General features: G+C 36.2%; 1 protein-coding gene across 3 annotated transcripts in view; it reads left to right on the top strand.

The window, feature by feature from the left end:
• The window catches only part of sema5ba (sema domain, seven thrombospondin repeats (type 1 and type 1-like), transmembrane domain (TM) and short cytoplasmic domain, (semaphorin) 5Ba), a 273,670-nt gene that overhangs the window by 41,593 nt on the left and 213,255 nt on the right, over positions 1 to 18,822 (top strand). For all 3 annotated transcript variants that reach the window (XM_087268166.1, XM_087268164.1, XM_087268165.1), the window contains exon 2: positions 9,749 to 9,828. The gene's annotated coding sequence lies outside the window, so the exon portion shown is untranslated. The remainder of the gene's footprint in view (positions 1 to 9,748; positions 9,829 to 18,822) is intronic.

The raw sequence follows: 18,822 nt of genomic DNA, 5'->3' as shown, positions 1-18,822 counted from the left end.
CTGCACCACTTGCCATGATACTTGAAATCCTGAATTGGTCTCATTTTATGTTAAATGGCTTTAACTACTTGGCACTTACATCAAAAAATAAGCACAATGTTGCAAAACCCTTATCATGCAATTGAGGTGGTATAAGAGTAAGGTTAGGGACAGTTTTGTTTGTATAGAAACTGTAGGTTTAGGAGTGTGTTAAGCTGTAAGGGATGGGTCCACTGGGTAAATCTAATGGAAGATAATGCTTTTTCAATACACATATTAAATTGTAAGTGGAACACTTTAGCAGGAGCACCTGTTTATTTTTTGATGTTCTGTCTGAGATGTACCACAATGGGATCTCATGTGTGATCTTGCATTATTTCCAGTGGTAGAAAGAGTTCTGAAAAATCCTACTCAAGTAAAAGTACCACTACGTTGTTAAGCAAGTAGTGGTACTTTTACTTAAGTAGGATTTTTCAGTACAAGTAGAGTAAAAGTATCTGTTGTAAATATTGCTCAAAGTATGAGTAAAAGGTAGCCCTTTTAAAAGTACTCAAGAGTAGTGAGTAGTGAGTATTACACAAAAAATCTGATGCGTTTACATGCAGTTTGTGCAGGAATGTGTAAACGTAACATTCTATAGTGCATCTAGTGATCCTTCTGTATTTGTTTGTTCCAACCTTTCTTCCATTGTTTTTTGTTGTCCTTCATTCATTCATTTGTTCGTTTCTTCCTTTCTTCATTCATTTGGTCCTCCCTTTATTCCTCCCTTCATTCGTCCGTTCATTCATTCGTTCATATTTTTGTTTCTTGCTTTATTAGGCCCTTTGTTCATTCAATTATTTTTTCGTTCCTTTGTTCCTTCCTTAGTTTGTTCAGTCCTTCCTTGAATTCTTTCCTTATTTATTTGGTCCTTAGTTCATTCCTTCCCTCATTCGTTCGCTCATTCATTCATTCATTTGTGTAATTTTTTGTACCTTTCTTCATTAGGTCCATTGTTCATTCACTCATTCATTCGTTCAATCAATCTTTACTTTTCTTAGTTTGTTCAGTTCTTCCTTCAATCCTTCCCTTATTCACTTAGATCCTCGTTTCTTCCTTCCCTCATTCGTTCGCACATTCATTCGTTCATTTAACTTTTTGTTACTTTCTTTATTATTTCCGTTGTTCATTCATTTGTTTGTTCGTTCATTCCTTGCTTCCTTGGTTTGTTCAGTCCTTCCTTGAATCCTTCCTTCATTCATTTGGTCCATCCTTCCTTCATTAGTTTGGTCCTTCTTTCATTCGATCCTTCCTTCCATTTTTCATTCGTTCCATTTATTGATTGTTTAAGACTGTTTGGTGATTTCAGTCATCATACAGTCGACATCCTTCATTTTCTCATCAGTTATATGCAGTCTATAAACAGTCTCAGGGTCATTGTGTGTATAGATTTTAGACATCTTCATTTTTTATGCTTCCAAAAGGTTTGCAGCCCATGTCTTGAGGTTGTTCAGCTTAATGCGACTTACTTCCTATGTGCGATTTGATTGGACAGAAATCGCAGGACTAAATTTTCTACGTTAGCCAGTCAACATAGACAAGAAATAAAAAAGTAGTGACTGCAAGTTGAGGGAAAGAAGTAGAGTAAAAATACAGATACAGCACTATAAATGTACTCAAAGGAAAGTAAAAGGACACATTTTTAAAACTACTTGGTAAATTACAATTCCTGATTAAAAACTACTCGATTACTGTAATTTGAGTATTTGTAATTTGTTACTTTACACCACAGATTATTTCTTTATCACTTCTCGCATATGATTGATTGTGCCAGACACAATTTTCAAGCCAGACAGAACTGTAGGTGATTCTTTCTATAGTAAAGTCAAGCAGTGTGTAACCTCCTGCCGCCAATCCATTATGCAATATGAACATAGTGTACAGTAGCAGCAACTAAATGCTACCCCAGATTAGGCTAGGGCAGTATCTACATTTTGATATCGTCAAACCTCCTCCCAGTTTTACCTCGGTATTCGGTATTACCGTGCACAATAAAAAGAAATTATGATGTAAGGCTTAGATAGCGTCATCAAACTGTTGGCTTGTGCCTACACCGTTCAAAAGCTGAATGCTGTATATGCAACCTTAGGTTTAAGGTATTTCAATCTCTCACAATCACCTTTTTGTTGCACAATTTGCAAATTCCACACTTCTCGTTTGGGTGAAACCCGAAATACTGCCAAACTGCAGAAGTTGTGTTCTTTTTTTGACACCAGGTTACTTGGTGTGTGACTTGCCATCTTTCCCCACCTTTCTCTTTCTCCTCCATGATGTCCTGTGATGACAACCACACATACACATTTTTAGGTAATAAATAAATCATATTTAATATTTAATCCTTGTCTCCTATGTAAGTGCATTGTTTTCTATGACAGTTTAATGATATTGAAACTGATACCGTTGCTATTTTTAGATCCTGCGGTATACTCTATTACCATATTACCGCCCAAGCCTACCCCAGATGGTCTTGAAAACAGCGGGTACCAAACATTTTTGAAAATAATGCAGTGTGAACACAGCATATCGGAGTAACTGTGCCATAGTTTGTTTATATCGAACCAAACCTGCCAAGTGTGAACACATTTGGGAACTATTGGCTAAGGTTAGCATAACTGTATTCAAGCTGTTGTCAAATCCAGTGTAACAGCAACTACTTTTTTGTGCTCTCCTTCACAGCTGGAAGGCCTGCAGTACATAACATGCAAGGAGCAACTTTTATATCTTCCTACTGCTGAAATGACACAATCATTTTTTTTGCCACAGTCAAATTAAAACTCTGAGATCAAACCTTAGCCTTCCTCACCCCCTCCTTCCCACCTGCAGCAGCATTCAGAATGTGCAGCTCGCTCGACTCCCTTAATCTCAGGCCCTGGGGATCTTGTTGGAGCCTGTTAGCAAATGTTTATCCCACAGTGAACACCTGGTTGTTTGGAGAGTACGCCCACAGTGGGCTGCCATTCCCCCACCCGAGCATCTCCGTGCTTAGGATTGAGCCGGCACATCGTATTCTTGCCACAGCGCGCAGTTCGTCGCATTCAACACGCTGATTAGCATAAGCCTCATTTAGTCATCCTTTAGTCATCCTTTAATGAATAATTTTTTGCCGGGCTTATTCCCAGCTGTGAAAAAGCATTAAACGGTAAAGCTACGAATTGTAACCTTAAACTTGATATTACCCAGAGAGACCCTTGAATAAAGCTTATCGCATATCATTAACCACGATTACTCATATGTCCTGAGGGATTTTCTGCGGTTTGATTATAGAATAACTCTTATGTAGCATTTCGCGGAAAAATCTTAAAGGAAATGCTCACAGATCAAAGTGTTTTATTCTATGCTAACGTTTTCATTTAGTTTTTTATAGGTCAAGTTAGTCTGTAGCCTCTGCCAGGGTATTATTATTATTTAATGTTTCAGGACTGAGCAATATAAAGTCATATTGCAGGATGTGTGATTTCAAGTAGGGATTATAGCAGACCAGGGATGCATGTGATTTGTGGATTAATTGCACATTTTAACTGAAATTGAGTTAATGTTTATCATTTGTATTCTTTTAACATTCCAAATGAGTTTAAAACGTTCAGGCATAAGAAACAATAAAATTTGTAGCTTTAGCAAAGATTAATTGCTTGTTAGTTTATAATTATTTTGCTATTTAATATATTTACGTGAATATTATTAGACTGTTCATAAACACAAAGTACTTGTATTTTGTTATGCTTGTAATTTATTTATCATATTTTATACAGATGTATGCCTCTAAAAATTAACTTAAATCATTCTAAACTAATGAATTACATTAACTGGCCACTTTATTAGGTACACCTGTTCAACTGCTCGTTTACGTTTTAATCAGCCAATCACATGGCAGCAATTCAATGCATTTAGGCATTTAGACATGGTCAAGTCGATCTGCTGCAGTTCAAACAGAGCATCAGAATAGGAAAGAAAGGTGATTTAAGTGACTTTGAACGTGGCAAGGTTGTTGGTGCCAGATCTCCAGATCTCAATCCAATAGAGCACCTTTAGGATGTGGTGGAACGGGAGATTTGCAGATTCATGGATGTGCAGCCGACAAATCTTCAGTGATTGTGTGATGCTATCATGTCAATATAAACCAAAATCTCTGAGCAATATTTCAAATACCTTGTTGAATCTATGCCACGAAGGAAGGCAAAAGGGGGCCCAACCCGGTACTATTAAGGTGTATCTAATAAAGTGTCTGTTGATTGTATTCCCTTATTGAGCTGTTTGGTTCATATGGTGAAATCTGATTACAAAACTAGAGCATGTTTCTTTTAAATGGAGTTGGCTCATTTAAAAGTACAAGCTTTATGTAGATATATTGCTTATTATGTCTGTGAGGCAGTTATTTGCTATTATTCAGCTTTTTTTTCTAATTCTGGTGCATGTACGGTCCCTAAAATGAAATGATAACCATGAAGCTGCAAAAATTGTATAAAGAACACACGTCTGGAGAATCGATCAGATCAATGAATGGCTCCTTTACTAGAGCTAGTCTGTGTTGACTGTTGCCTTTTTCCCCATTCAAAACTATACCAATGACCCGTCTTGGGTATTAAATAGTCATTGCTCAAAAGTTTGAAACTGCTTGAAAAAAACTACTTCAGAAAATGATTTTTCCAACTAGTAAAAATTTGTTCAGTGGATTTTTTTTTCTGTTCTTTCTGTTGAGATCTGACTTGAGTGAACATTAAAGCACTGGAGAGCAGCTTTAGAGAAGACATTGATGTTGCAGTTGTTTACTTGTTAAACATTTGTGAAATATTAAGCACAGTCTGACAATATATGACACTTTGGTGTTGATAATGAAGGTCAGGATCATCATTTTTTCAGTATTGCAGAACGCTTTTTGAGCATATATTGACGCCATTTGTTGTTTGCTCAGTGCTTGAGCATATGTAGCCGAAATTTTTTTTAGTTCAGACCTTGTAAGTTCAGAGACTGTTACTGTTCCCCAGATGTTCTTAAAATTGTTGCCTGAATTTGTGATTTGAATAAATGGTGCTAATAACATCTGTTGAACTAGTATTCTTAGTTGAAACATGTAAAAAGAATAGGATTTTTCAATTCAGATGTGGGTAAAATACAGACTGTTAAACCCAATGTTTAGTTTAAAACATAACTTGAACCCCGATATTTTATTAGAGTGTACAAACATTTTTTTACATTGCAACTTAGCTGATTGAAAGCCACTCTAATACAGTTTCTTAAATGCATAATGCTTTAAACCTGCTTTTCTTAAGCTGTTTATTAAATTGTGTACATAACGAATTGTCTACATTAATAGTTGTGACGTGACTTGAATGTAGTGCAAATGTGCAGAGCCTCATGCACTGTAAAACCCAATAAGTTAAGGTAACTCAAACCATTTGAGAAAAAAACAAAACAAAACGAATGCAACAAACCATTAAGTTTCAAAAACGAATCCTAATGAGTAATGTGAACTTACTCCATTTGAGTGAACGAAGCAATTTGAGCACAGTAAAGCCCAATAAATAAAGAGAACTTAAACTAACTGAGTACTGAAAAACCCAATAAGTTAAGGCAACTTAAACTGTTTGAGGAAACCGATTTCTACAAACCATATGAGTACTGTGAACTTACTCAATTTAACTCTCTTCGAATAGAATTAACTTTCAGTATCGAGTTAAATGAGAAAATGAGAATGAGAAATGAGAACTACATTCATTTCATTTGATAAAGTTGACTGTTGGGTTTTACAGTGTGGTGCATTGATTTCAATAATGCATTAGTGTATGGTAAACTATGATTAATAATTTCTATACAAGTATTGTACATTTTTAGTCCATGTTAGTAAATAAATTAAATTAAGAAAGCTTATTATAAAGAGTGACTTATAATATTCACCGAAGTGCTGCTCTCATGTTCAGGATGTTCACTTGCAGTTGGCACTGGAAAGGTGTCTCAAAATTAATTTAACAGTATGTACTGTACCTCTGCAAGACAAACGAAACTTTGCTGTGTGCATTTCAGGACCTTGAGAGTCGCTGGGGTACACCAATAAATCCAATTAGTTTTCATTGAATGAACAAAAAAAAAAAAAAATAACACGCAAGAAATTTCTCAAAGTATTATTCCACAAAAGAAAAAAACTCTCCAGATTTGTTCAGATCATACTTTATTTATAGGCCTGGAGGGTTAGTGGTCAGCTTTCACTATATTCATCTCAGTCAGCTTTTTTTTCCAAATGTCCCGAGGCTTTGATGGCCATTGGCATTGTGAATTCTCCAGGGCACTGGCCTCATTGGCTATCTGATCCATAATCCAGCCCTGGTAGCTGCAAGCCTGTTTCCTAATAAAGACATTAAAATTGAATTAAAAGATCTATTTCAAGGTAATACTCCGAACAGGAAAAAGAAGTGTAATTTAGTGTCATAAAAAGGGCTTTTGTAGGAAGATAAACCACCTGTGGAATCTGCTGTAGTAGTTCGGCCTGTGGCTCAAACGTCTCGGTGTCGGTGACCTTTTAAGGCAGTAGCTCTCAGTGGTTGCTAATTGATTTATTGAACATGGCCTTGGCACACTGGTCAATCAGATCATAGGAGCAGGGGTTCGTTGAAGGGCTTCATTATTTACTCCTTAATTACTCTGGCCCAGTGTCTCTCTGCTTTTTCGCTATACAATGGTGGACTAACCTTTGCTAGATCCTCAGAGACGAAGAGAGCACAAAGCCGCTGTGCCTGGCCGGGAGAAGGCTTATGAAGTAGGGCAGCCTCTCTCTTTGCTCGTCCTAATCTTAATTAAGTGCTGAACAACTGGGCTTTGCTCTTATCAGCATTGAGACAAATATTGTCCAAGCTGTGGGATGCTGTGGTGCTCTTTTAATTGCTAAACTCGATAAGTGAGTGGAGCTCAAAAAGGTGGTTTTGTTTATCTTAAACTTGTATATGGTTAATTAATTTAATCTGAAATCATGAAGTGGCCAAAGAAACATGTATGTGTTTGCTTTGTAATTAAAGATTTTACAGTACGTAATATATGTGCTGGTGTGTGTGTGTGTGTGTGTGTTTTTGTATTACAGTATCTAAATTTTAGAAGTGTTTTATGGAAAGTTGTGTGTAACATTCTTGCTTTCAATACACACTCTTGAAAATAAAGGTTCTAAATAAAAGTGGCATCAATGGTTCTATAATGAACACGTAACATCCATGGCTTATTTAATAATGAAAATGTTCTTCATGGAAAAATAAATGCTTCTTACATTTTAACTATTGACTAAGTTTATTTGGGATTTTTAGAATTTCAGTTTTTGCTGCAAAAAATCATAAGTTGGAGGTTCTTCTTGTGCTACATACAACTGTTTCATGTGTAACAATAACAATTAGCTTAAATTAATCAAAACGATGACCCTGCAATGCAGTACTTTTTAGGAGTTCCTGATTTTTTTAAATATCATACTTTTATGAATATGGATTAAAGGGCACATATGATGAAAACATATTAAGTGTGTCCACCGTCATATTGGGTGGTATAAAGACAATAAGTCTCTTATTTTTATTTATTTATTTATTTTTTTTACATTTTTCTGACATTAAAATAGGATCCGTATCCCTCTCATTTTGAGGCCCACCGCAATGTGACATCGGAGTGTGGTTTCCCCACCCACCAAATTGATTGTCAGAAGTTCTGTAGTAACGTTTATAATCATATAAACAAGACCGGACGAGCGCAAAGTAACTGAGATTAAAAGATCTGTTCAGCTCCCTGTGATCATCAATCATCATCAAATGTGATCAAGAATGAGTTTTACAAGTTTAAAACATTTTAAAGTGCATATTAATGAATTACAGCAGTTTTACCGTCGTTATCACCACAGCCATGTGTCAGTACAATTATAAAACAAGACGATTTAATCTCGGTTTGTGTATTGTTAAATAAAATTTATTTTGTACACTAACATAACAGATATCCATACAGCAGTGGATATTAACGTGTATCCTGTCACATTTGCAGTGCACAAACAGTGCAAAGTTAAACATGTTGTGTGTGCATGCGTAAACTTTGTAACGAAATTGTGTGTAACACATCGTTGCAAAAAGGTTTAAAATAACTCCACAACAAATACATCAAATACTCATTGGGAAATTTCTACCGTAATATTTCTCACAAACGTTACATGAGACCCACTTCTTTCATGTCTGTCACTGTGCTGTTTACCTGATATGCTTATTGACCGGGTGGAAGCCCTGGGCTCAAATATCTCCGAACTCAGGGTTCTCTCCCGGGACAGCATGCCAAACCTGCTATAAATGGCAAGCATATCTAAGTGGGAACTCTTGAAAGAGACACACACAAAAAAATTATCCTAAATCTTGGCCTAAAATAAGTGCCCTTTAAATAAATTAAATTCTATCAAAAATTGTGGTAAAGACATTTAGAATGTTTAAAAAAAATTAATTGTAAATGTATCTAAAACATATGGACCCCTTTTGAATGGTTCTGTATATGCAACACTGACTATTAATAGTTTATTCAAAATGAAATAAAACCTGAAAAATGTTAATTTACTAATTTACCTTCAGACAATTCATGATCCAAATTAATGTTATCTTTAGTACAGTCTGTAAAACATTTAAAATCAAAGACTTTGGTGATTACTTTCATAAAGTATGAGTCAAGCGATACCGGTACTTTCAGAATAAAATACAAACCACCCAACAGGCACGCTACATCATATGACTTTAATATTAGGTTACACGTTGTGATGCCAGGTAACCAAAATTCAATGTCTAGTCAGCGTCTAATGCTATTTTGATGTCCAGTAACGATGTCAATGAGGTTGATTGTAGTTTTTGTTGGAAAGTGATGTGATCAAAAGCCAACATCTTAAACCAATATCACAATGACATCAAATACTGACATTTATTTTTCCGGTATAGCAACCAGAATTTAGGTTCTGATAGATATGACAGCCGTAACGTCCACGCAATGTCAAGCTGTAACATCATTAGACGTTGATATTTAGTAGTTTTTAGATTGCGTTGGAAATAGACCAAAACCCAACATCTGTCTAACATTGGACACTGACGTCGGTCTCACATTGGGTTCTGACGTCAAGCCTATTTTTATATCCACCCAAAATGCAACATCTCACGACGGTGGGGTACAATGTCAATCTGACATCATGTTGTCGTCCTGTGCTTACTGTGACAGGCAAATTAAAATGAATACCAATGGCTCATAAAAATACATTAATGTACAGTACAATTAATGAATACCTTATGAAGTGAAAACAATCAATCAGTGCAAGAATCATTACATTTAATCCAGTCCTGAGCACATTCCTGAGGGTGAATTAGCAGCTGATATTCACTTTTTTTGGATAAACTATCCCTGTAAACATGGGAAGATCAGTATGGTGTTTAAGCAGTGGTAAGAGTGTTTGAGAAAGCTCTTTTGAGTCAGTTGTTAGCCTTGCTCGCTAATGCATTACTTAAAATCTCAGGGGGTACTTCAAGTAAATAATGTAGGTCATAGGGGCGCAGCATACAAAAAAGGCTGGAAACCCAGTGTTGTAGCTGCTCCTGGTGCTCCTCCATTCTCAAATCTCCTTTTCAGACAAGTTCCAGTGCCTGTTTCTGTTCCACTGAGAGGGATTGCGGTTTGTTTATAAGGACACATGTACCTTCTGTCTTGTGCTTTACTCAATAAAACACTTATGTACTTCCTCTGATTCTCTCTGCAGAAGGAGAGGCTACAGAAGGATTGCTAGCGGTTTCTGCAATAACCCTGCAGCTTCAAAGATGACATGCTCGTGATGCCTCTGTAAGTAGGTTTCTACTTTTTGTACACACTCCGCAAGATGACATTATCCGAATGAGACATGAGGAACAAAAGGACCTTTGAAGCACCTCGCTATTGCCCCTTTTCCACCAACAGAGCAGGTGCCACTGCCTGATCTGGAGCTGTTTCTAAAAACTAGGCTGTCATGACCAACACAGAAGTAGAAAACACTGGATTTTCCAGAATGTTGCACCTGACTAGAAGTTCCTCTGTTGATAGGGCTGTTGTGGGTAGGGAATTTCTCTTGTGGTAAATGGTTCAATAGCGTATTACTGGCAAACACCCATGTGTATAAAGTTTACACACTGCATAGCCTATCCACTTGTTAAGTGGTGATGTATGGAATACTGTTTCCGGGTACAAGCTGCTACTTATTTGAATTGTTTGAAGGTGTAGAAGAACCACTTCCTGCCTTCTATTTGAGTCTCGCGCATTAATCACTTCATGTGAAAACAACTTATTGCCTAATTGGTTACACAACTTTGGGTTTTGGGACGAGAGCATCTGCCATTTCATCATTCCAAAAATTGTAGATACAAACTGAAGGCTGGAAAAAAAATCACATTAAAAAACACTCTTGAATTCATTATTCATTTTTTTAAAGGGGACCTATTATGCAAAAATCACTTTTATAAGGGGTTTAAACTCAGCTGTCTGTGAAAATAACCAGCTTCTAATGGTAAACATGTATAATTTTTATTTTTTATAATCACACTTTATAAAAATATTCTGCGAAACACTTTGATTGACATTTCTCCCTTTTTACATGTCATCAGAGGGGTAAGCCCCACCTACAATCTGTCCCTCATTAGCATGGTATTGTTTTTAAAACTGCCGCTATGACTCATAGGCATTTGTAGCTGCACCCTCTTTTAAAAAGAGCACAATCTCATTTCAGTTTAAAGTGACAGTCATCAAAAGGGCACAGTTAGAAGCCTAAAAGGGCCAGTTTCAAAGGGGCAGATATAAAGCATTACATTGTGGAGTATTTTGAGCTAAAACTTTACATTCACACTCTTGGGACAACGGAGACTTATTTTACATTTTGTAAAAAAGGGCTAATTAGTTCTTCTTTAACATTCAGTGCCCGTTGATGAAGTGCAAAAAAAGAAAAGAGGTTTCTGTGGTTGTGCTTAGCATGACAATAAAGCTGCATTTTAAAAATTGCAGTTATCGCGACAGCCTTTACTGTCAAACTTGCATAGTATAAGGGCAAGAAAAAGGGCTCCATTTCCACCTGGTATTAAGATGCAATCAAATGGATCTCTTATAACCACTCATGTTCACATGTTGAGAGCCTTCTTTCTTTTTGCATCATGCTTTGCATAATTTTCGCTGGAGTTCTCAGTGCAGCACAAGTATTATTGATTGAACAAACCTGTTTTATGCAACTTACAAGTGAGCGAGAGAAGAAGGGAATGAAAAGGATGTGGTTGGCAACTACAAGTGAGATCAAAATTTGAGTTTTTTTTTGGTTCAACCGTGAGGAATGAATACTATATTTTGGTTCAATTCAATTCAATTCAGCTTTATTTGTATAGCGCTTTTACAATGTAGATTGTGTCAAAGCAGCTTCACATAAATGGTCATAGTAACTGGAACAGTGTGGTTCAGTAACTGGAACAGTGTGGTTCAGGTTTTAGTGTTTAGGTTCAGTTCAGTTCAGTTTAGCTCAGTTCAGTGTGATTTAATCATTACTGAGAGTTCAAACACTGAAGAGCCAATTCATCGATGCGTAGCTCTACCAATCCTGAACCATGCGAGGCAGTGGCGACAGCGGAGATGGAAAAAAAACTTCACCTGATGGGAGTGAAGAAAAAAAAACCTTGAGAGAACCAGACTCAGTTGGGCACGACCATTTTAATTTCTCCGCTGGCCAAAAGTCTTGTGCAGAACTTCATTCGTCGTTGTTTAGGCTGGAAGATGTATAAGGTATTTTTTTAATGCCAACCAAATTGTTAATTAAAACATTTCTATACAATCAGCCTTATAACCCACACTCATAACATTCCTTAATAATTCCACATAGACTTTTAATGATTGCTTTTTTATATATTATTTTGAAATTTCACATATTTGTTTTACAGAATAAATAATGGGAATATAATAGACCAGGGGTGGCAATTAATTTTCCAAGGGGCCACATTAGACTCTAGGGTGGTTATAGGGGGTCAGATCAATACAATTTATTTGTTTAAAGGGGTGGTCTACTATGATATCATGTTTTAAACTTTAGTTGATGCGTAATGTAGCTGTGTGAACATAAACAGCATCTCTGAATGTAATACGCTCAAAGATCAATGCAAAGGAAGACATTGGCTTTTACAGAGTTAGCTTAGGAAAGCCTACAGCAAACGAAGTTTCGGCACTACAAAAAAATACATCCGGGTTAGTGAGATCACAAACGCTTCAGGTTATGTGCATATGTTATAGCCAAGAAAGCTAAAATGATGTCCCAATGCTTCTATTTCCACAGAGCTTGTTTTGTTTCTGTATTTGGGCTTCAAAAGGATCACACTGACATGGCTAGACTGACTGACAGTATTTACACTGCAGAGGCACAGCATGTGCATGTAGAGGCATGACTGGACGTGATGCTTCCTGGTGACATGGAGCCGATCTGCGAATCACAGCACATTATGTTCCAATCGGAGCCTCTTAAGGGCAGGTTTTTAGAGGAACTAAGAACTATGATAGTCGCGTTAGCTGAGTAGCTGTATAATCAAAGTAAGATATATGAAAAAATAACATGACTTTTTACAAAATGAAGCATGAGTACACATTGCTTTGCATCTTATAAACACAACAAAAATACACTCTGGACCATCCCTTTAAAAAAAATCATTCATTTATTTATTTTTATTTATTTAGATTTTTTTTGAGAGAGAGTTCGAACTTGTGTTGGGCTGAACAAGTTTCCTCCGGGTGCTCCAGTTTCCCCTCAAGGAAAAAAAGATATGTGGTATTGGTGAATTGGGTAAACTAAATTGTCTTTAGTGTACAGTATGTGTATGAATGGGAGTGTATGGGTGTTTTCCAGTGATGGGTTGCAGTTGGAAGGGCATCTGCTGCGTAAAACATATACTAAATAAGATGGCGGTTCATTCCGCTGTGGCGGCCCCAGATTAATAAAGGGTCTAAGCTGCAAAGAAAATGAATGAATGAATAAAGTGCACTGAAGTCAGGTCAATGTGAGGTGGATATGTGATCATTGAGAGAGGATTTGATTCTGGATTTGTTAAATCGTTAATCTGAGGTAAATAGTCTACCTTTATTACTGTGTAATTCCATACTAAGTGTGAAGCTGCCTGGTTGGTTCCTGACACATGACTCATGGTTCGGTCGCAGCACTGAAATCTTTAGATTTTTTTTCAACTCGCTGCTCTTGGAAAGAAGCATGACACACCGCATGTGCATCCCTTTCTAATTGTGCTCTGAACAGGCACAACTCCATTTGAAATAAGGAAACTGAGTACTAAAAAGACGCCAAATGCTAAAGTCCCCATTTGGTTGAATCACAATATCTGACCTGCGCATTGCAAGACTCTGTTTGCGGTGGAATTTTTAATAAAATAAATACTTCACAGAGAAGTCCTGCAGGCCGTAAAATGCCCAGGTCTGTATTGTTACTTTTGCAAAAGTTTATGGTAACTGGAGGTAAAGCAACTTATTAACAATTTGCATGCAAGATAAATTACAATACTTTTTACACTACTGTTAAAACATCTGTTATAAACTTATATTACCCACTGCCACTCTTTAATTAATCCTTCACATTTAACAGTATTCAGATCAGAAAAAGGAATATAAAATAGCGGTAAAGAAAACTATAGTTGTTTCATTATAACAAATTATGTTATAGTTTTGAAGCCACTGGTGTGTGGACAATGTGCTTTACTAATACTTATGTTTAGCTTTCATTTATAAACAGATACCGCTTCGGCTTGTTTTACTTGTTGATGTGAATTAGATTTTATAAACTGCTTTGAAATATAAGACGCTTGTTTCAGATGATAAAAAAGCACTCCTTTGCTACTAAATTTACTATATTTTCTGGGTTTGAATTAAATTAAAACCACATTCAACAGTTGTTCCTATTCAGTTGTTCTTATGCAATTTCCTTGATGTAATGAAGTGATTATTTTATAGTTCATAATTAAGCCCTGAACAAATTACACTTAGAAAAAAGATCTGGCACAAAAATAATGGCACCATTTGACATGAAATGCACATTCATCCATGTTTGTAATGCATTTTGCTATTTTATTTGCAAATTTTGAGGGAAAACTGTTCTTAAAGTTCCACTTCTAAAAATCTGCTTCATTCAGAAAGTACCACTTTCCTCCACAGAAACTCTGAAGTTTTAATGGAGATCTTCCTGGAGAATCTACGTAAGGTTTTCCTCAGATTCTCTTTCTTTCTCTTTTTGTCTTTTTGTTTTTGTCACCCTTGCGCTCCTCTCTGTCTCTGTAACCGTGGACAAAGTCAGAGAGCCTTTCAAGTCAAATCCCTTTATTCTGCGGCAGAAATTGAGTGTTCTGAAAAGGAGGGTTCTGGCAAAGAGAAAGGGATGAAACTTTCATTGCAGCCATTTATGGAGCACCACAAGCCTGAGACTTTGTCCACAAAGGGAAAAAAAGAGAAGCTGACATATTTAATTGGCTGTTTGTAAGCTAATTACAGCTTGTATGTCGATGTGTTTGACAAATCAACAAGCTCTTTTACATGATTCTGAGTTCTTCTGAAAATACATTTGGCGTATTGGTGAGAAAGTATCACATTCTGTGAAGAAACTGCACTAAAATTGATTTCTGAAAATGCACCTTTGCTTTCACAGTCATTAACGAGGGTACATGCGGTTCTTTCAGTATATGACTTTCTGTACACCATGAGACTGTCTTCAAACTGGCTAGAAGTTTGTGGTTTAAAACGGATTAAAAGTTAATTCTACATTGTCAACTGATCAAAGACTATTAAAAAGTTATTGAGTAATTACTATTATTAAAAATGCTGATTTCTCATCACTGAAGTATACTATTTCCAAATAAAGTGCTCTATTTTAACAATCTAGGTGCAAAGTCTAAAGCACATGGCGCAAAAGCATTAAGGGCGTGTCCAAAACCACTTAAGGATAGAAAAATATGTTTTGCGCTGCGGCACATGGTCTAACAGGGTTGTGCTTATTCTTTTAATAAGCTATGGGTGTTTTGAGCATAAGGTGCTTTAAACCAATCTCATCTCCCATTCCTTTTAAGAGTCAGTTGTGATGTGCCATGGCACATTTGCTTTTTACATGGCGAACCTTGTAAATATAAAAACAAATAAACACTTCAGCGAGAAAACAGTTAAACAGGCCATCTGTAGCACAAGGATAAAGAACAAACCACATCCATTTGGCCTCTTTACTTTCTCTTTACTTTACTTTTACTCTTTACTCTTAATTTTGTGGATAAAAAAAAAAACAGTGTTGTACGCACTCCACAGAAGACATCCATTAGCTACATATTTAATTTAGTTTGTTAGCCCAAAGATTTGTTACAAAACTATTTGTAAATTCTGTTCTAATTTCTAACAAATAAATAAATGAACAATAATAATAGTGTGGTCAAAAAACCACCTATCCAAACACACGTCCAGTTCTTATGTCCCATATGGTGATGTATACGTCTCCAAAACCCAACAGATGGACAAATCTACGTGTTTTTATTAAACCAAATATAAATATGCATATAATAAATAAGACTGCTAATAATAATAACAACATTTTTATAAAAATGCTAATTGTTATGAATAAACTGGAAAAAAAACCTGAGATGAAGAAGGATTTGTTATTTAAACAACATGTAGCAAAACATGAAAATTAGGGTTGCGCTGGTCTGAAAATAGCAACAAATCTTGCCAAACACGTCTTGCGCCTTATTGCGCTGGGTGTATGATAGGACCCAAAGTGATGTTGTCGAATATTGCCTACATTATATTAGACATTCAATTATTTTATTTTTTATTTATGTCTTGCATTGAATTAATTGTTGTGATTAGTTTAGCAGCTCCCAATTTTTCATGTCACAATATAGTGATAACTGATAATTCTTGTGAAAAGTATTTGTTTAAACAGAGTGTCACTGGGGTGGTACCTTTTCAAAAGGTACACATTTGTACTTAAAGGGTCCATATTGGTACCTCAAAAGTATATATTAGTACCTAAAGATTTTAAGAGGAACACTTTTGTACTTTTTAGGTATTAATATGTACCCTTAAGGTATTAATGTAGACCTTTTAGGTACAAATGTGTCCCTTTTGAAAAGGTACCACTCCAGTGATAGCTTGCAGACCTTTGTTTCTGAGAGTGTAAGCAATACAATAAATACTGCATAAATATTAGATTTTTATGTATTTTCAAATTACAGTATTAGTATTTCAAAATTAAATTATTCATATTAAATAATTAAGTGTATTACAATTATAATTGCAAAAAGTATATTAACATTTAAATAGGTTGGAATATTTGCAATGTATCAGTTAATAAATATTTTACTACTGTAAATTCAAGTTAAATCTGTAAAATGGAGCTGTGGCAACTACTTTTCACTACACATTTCACATAATTATTTTACAGTATGCATAAAGTTAATGTAAAAGACATTATTAATTCCATGATGCATAAATTCCTATAAATAAATGCTAAATACTCATAAAAAAACAATAAAAAGCCCATCATGACTTTTGCTATATTGTATGGTAATTGGAGGTAAAAATTTAAATACTAATAAATAAATCCAATTGTTTTAGTGACTTTAAGCAAAATAAACATTTGCTTTCTTTTTTGACCTTCTGGTGGAATGTGATTTCTATGAGTTTTAAAAAATTCATCCAGCAACTTCTTGATTTGTCTTTCATTTCTGCTTTGGAGCGCATTGGTTTGTCTGGGGATTGAAGATAATGAACTGCCAGACACCTGCATGTGGAGCAGTAAGGGCCACTTTCCCACTCGCCAGATTCTCTGAAGGCCAGCCAGGGTTCCAGCCCTTCGAGCCCCTTGTGCACTTTGCAAATATTTCTCTTCCTCCCTCCTGTGCTATGTATATTTTTACTCTCCACTGCACTTTCCCCAAATCTCTATTCCGCCGGTGACTTAATCCCGCTAAATGACATCATTTCAGCAGCTGCTCTCCATCAATGTGTCTTTCTGAGAAGATGTTTATAGTCTTCAGGGCCCGTTTAGTGAGGCCAGGCGTTGTTTTAATTTCGACCCAGCGTTGTTTGCCGACATTGGGTTCAGGATGACAATGAGCCGGAAGAAAACAAGCCCTTTTACGGTATGAATAGAGTAGGAACTAGAATGGGACTCCTCATCTGTAAGCTCGCTTTTAAGGGTCTGTTTCCCCCTCGACCGAATTAAAGACGTGCCATTATGCTTGGCAAATTACTACACACTCTTTGTGGTCCAGCCATGGTACATTAGTGTGCCTTAAGATGGTCTAGCTGTGCCCATTCACCTAACAAAGAAAGGGTCCCCCTGGCAGATCCTTGGCTGGTCACACAGAGGAGCCTTTCACACCCGGCAGAAGGGGCCGAACGGTGGAGAGCTCGGCCACAAGGCAGCCATGACCAAATTCACTGAAGTAGCGCTCGCAGAACAACCATTTTCTCAAATGCAAACCAATTAAGGTCAATTTGACTACTTTCCAGGCAGCGAGGCAGAACATCTGTGTAGAGTTGGGTTATCTTAACAGAACTGGCCATGCTTGAGATGTTTTCTGTTTCTGGGGAACACAAGAGAAGAGGTGGAGCTGCTTGTTTTGGGTTCCGGCTTTGTGGATTTCAGAATTTGAGGGCTGCAACCAATTACAGTGAGATGATTTAGGTGCTTCCTAGTGGATTTCTAACACTTGTTGTCTTGCTAAAGGATTTTTTGGAAGTTAAAGAAAATAAATAGCTTTAAAACTATTTTCACATGGTGCACATGCATGCATGAGAACCATTTTGGACAAGTGTTAAAAGAACCATTGTTTTTCTTATAGTTTTCTTACTCCGTGTTTACACAAGCCCTATAATGTTTTATCAAACCTGCCGATGACTAGGGTCTCCAGAGATATTACTGATCATTAAGAAAGATAAGTTCACATGCATGGACTCAAATGCACACACTATTATACACACACGCACACACACTTACACTTGTACAGCTCTGTCTTTATAGGGACTTTCCAAGGAATGAATGATTTTCCAACCTGATCTTTCAAGGAAACGTGACCATATTACGTTTTGTCAGTTTATTATGTGTATTTAAGTCCAATGTCCTAAAGACGTTCATTTTAGGTGAATTGAATAAGCTAAATTGGCCGTAGTGTATGTGTGTGAATGTGAGATTGTATGGGTGTTTACCAATGCTGGGTTGTGAAAGTGCATCCGCTGCATAAAACATGTGCTGGATAAGTTGGCAGTTTATTCCGCTGTGGCAACCCCTGATGAATAAAGGGGATTAGGCCGAAGGGAAAGGAATATATAAATGAATAATAATATTACAATGGAACAGTTAAAAATGTTATATTATATATTTTCTTTTTATATAATTATTATTAGACCTATGTTTAATCAAAATGCCAAAAAAGTATATATGACAAATCAAGAAATATTACATTTTGAATACAGTAAAGAATACATTTTCACTTTTAACAATTTTTTAAAAATATTTTAAACAAAAAACTTTTGTTTGAAACCTAAGATAGTGTTGATGAAAGATTATCAAGCTAACCATATGTTCGCTGGCACTGCTAGAGTTTTAAAAACATAGATTTGTACTTCTATTTGGCACTTGGCAAGTGTTACTTTCAGGCACATCTTAATTCAGTGCTTAGTCTGCTGTCTTTCTTTGAAGTGATGCAACTGTTCACAGCTACATGGAATTTTCCTTCTTAATGCAGTCTTATAAATCGAACAAAAATCAACAACGAAAAAGACAGCGTCTTGTTATTG

This window comes from Danio rerio, chromosome 9, assembly GCF_052040795.2.
Source record: "Danio rerio strain M-AB ecotype USA chromosome 9, GRCz13ab, whole genome shotgun sequence".
NCBI classification, from domain to species: domain Eukaryota; kingdom Metazoa; phylum Chordata; class Actinopteri; order Cypriniformes; family Danionidae; genus Danio; species Danio rerio.
This window is presented reverse-complemented; position numbering and strand designations above follow the sequence as displayed.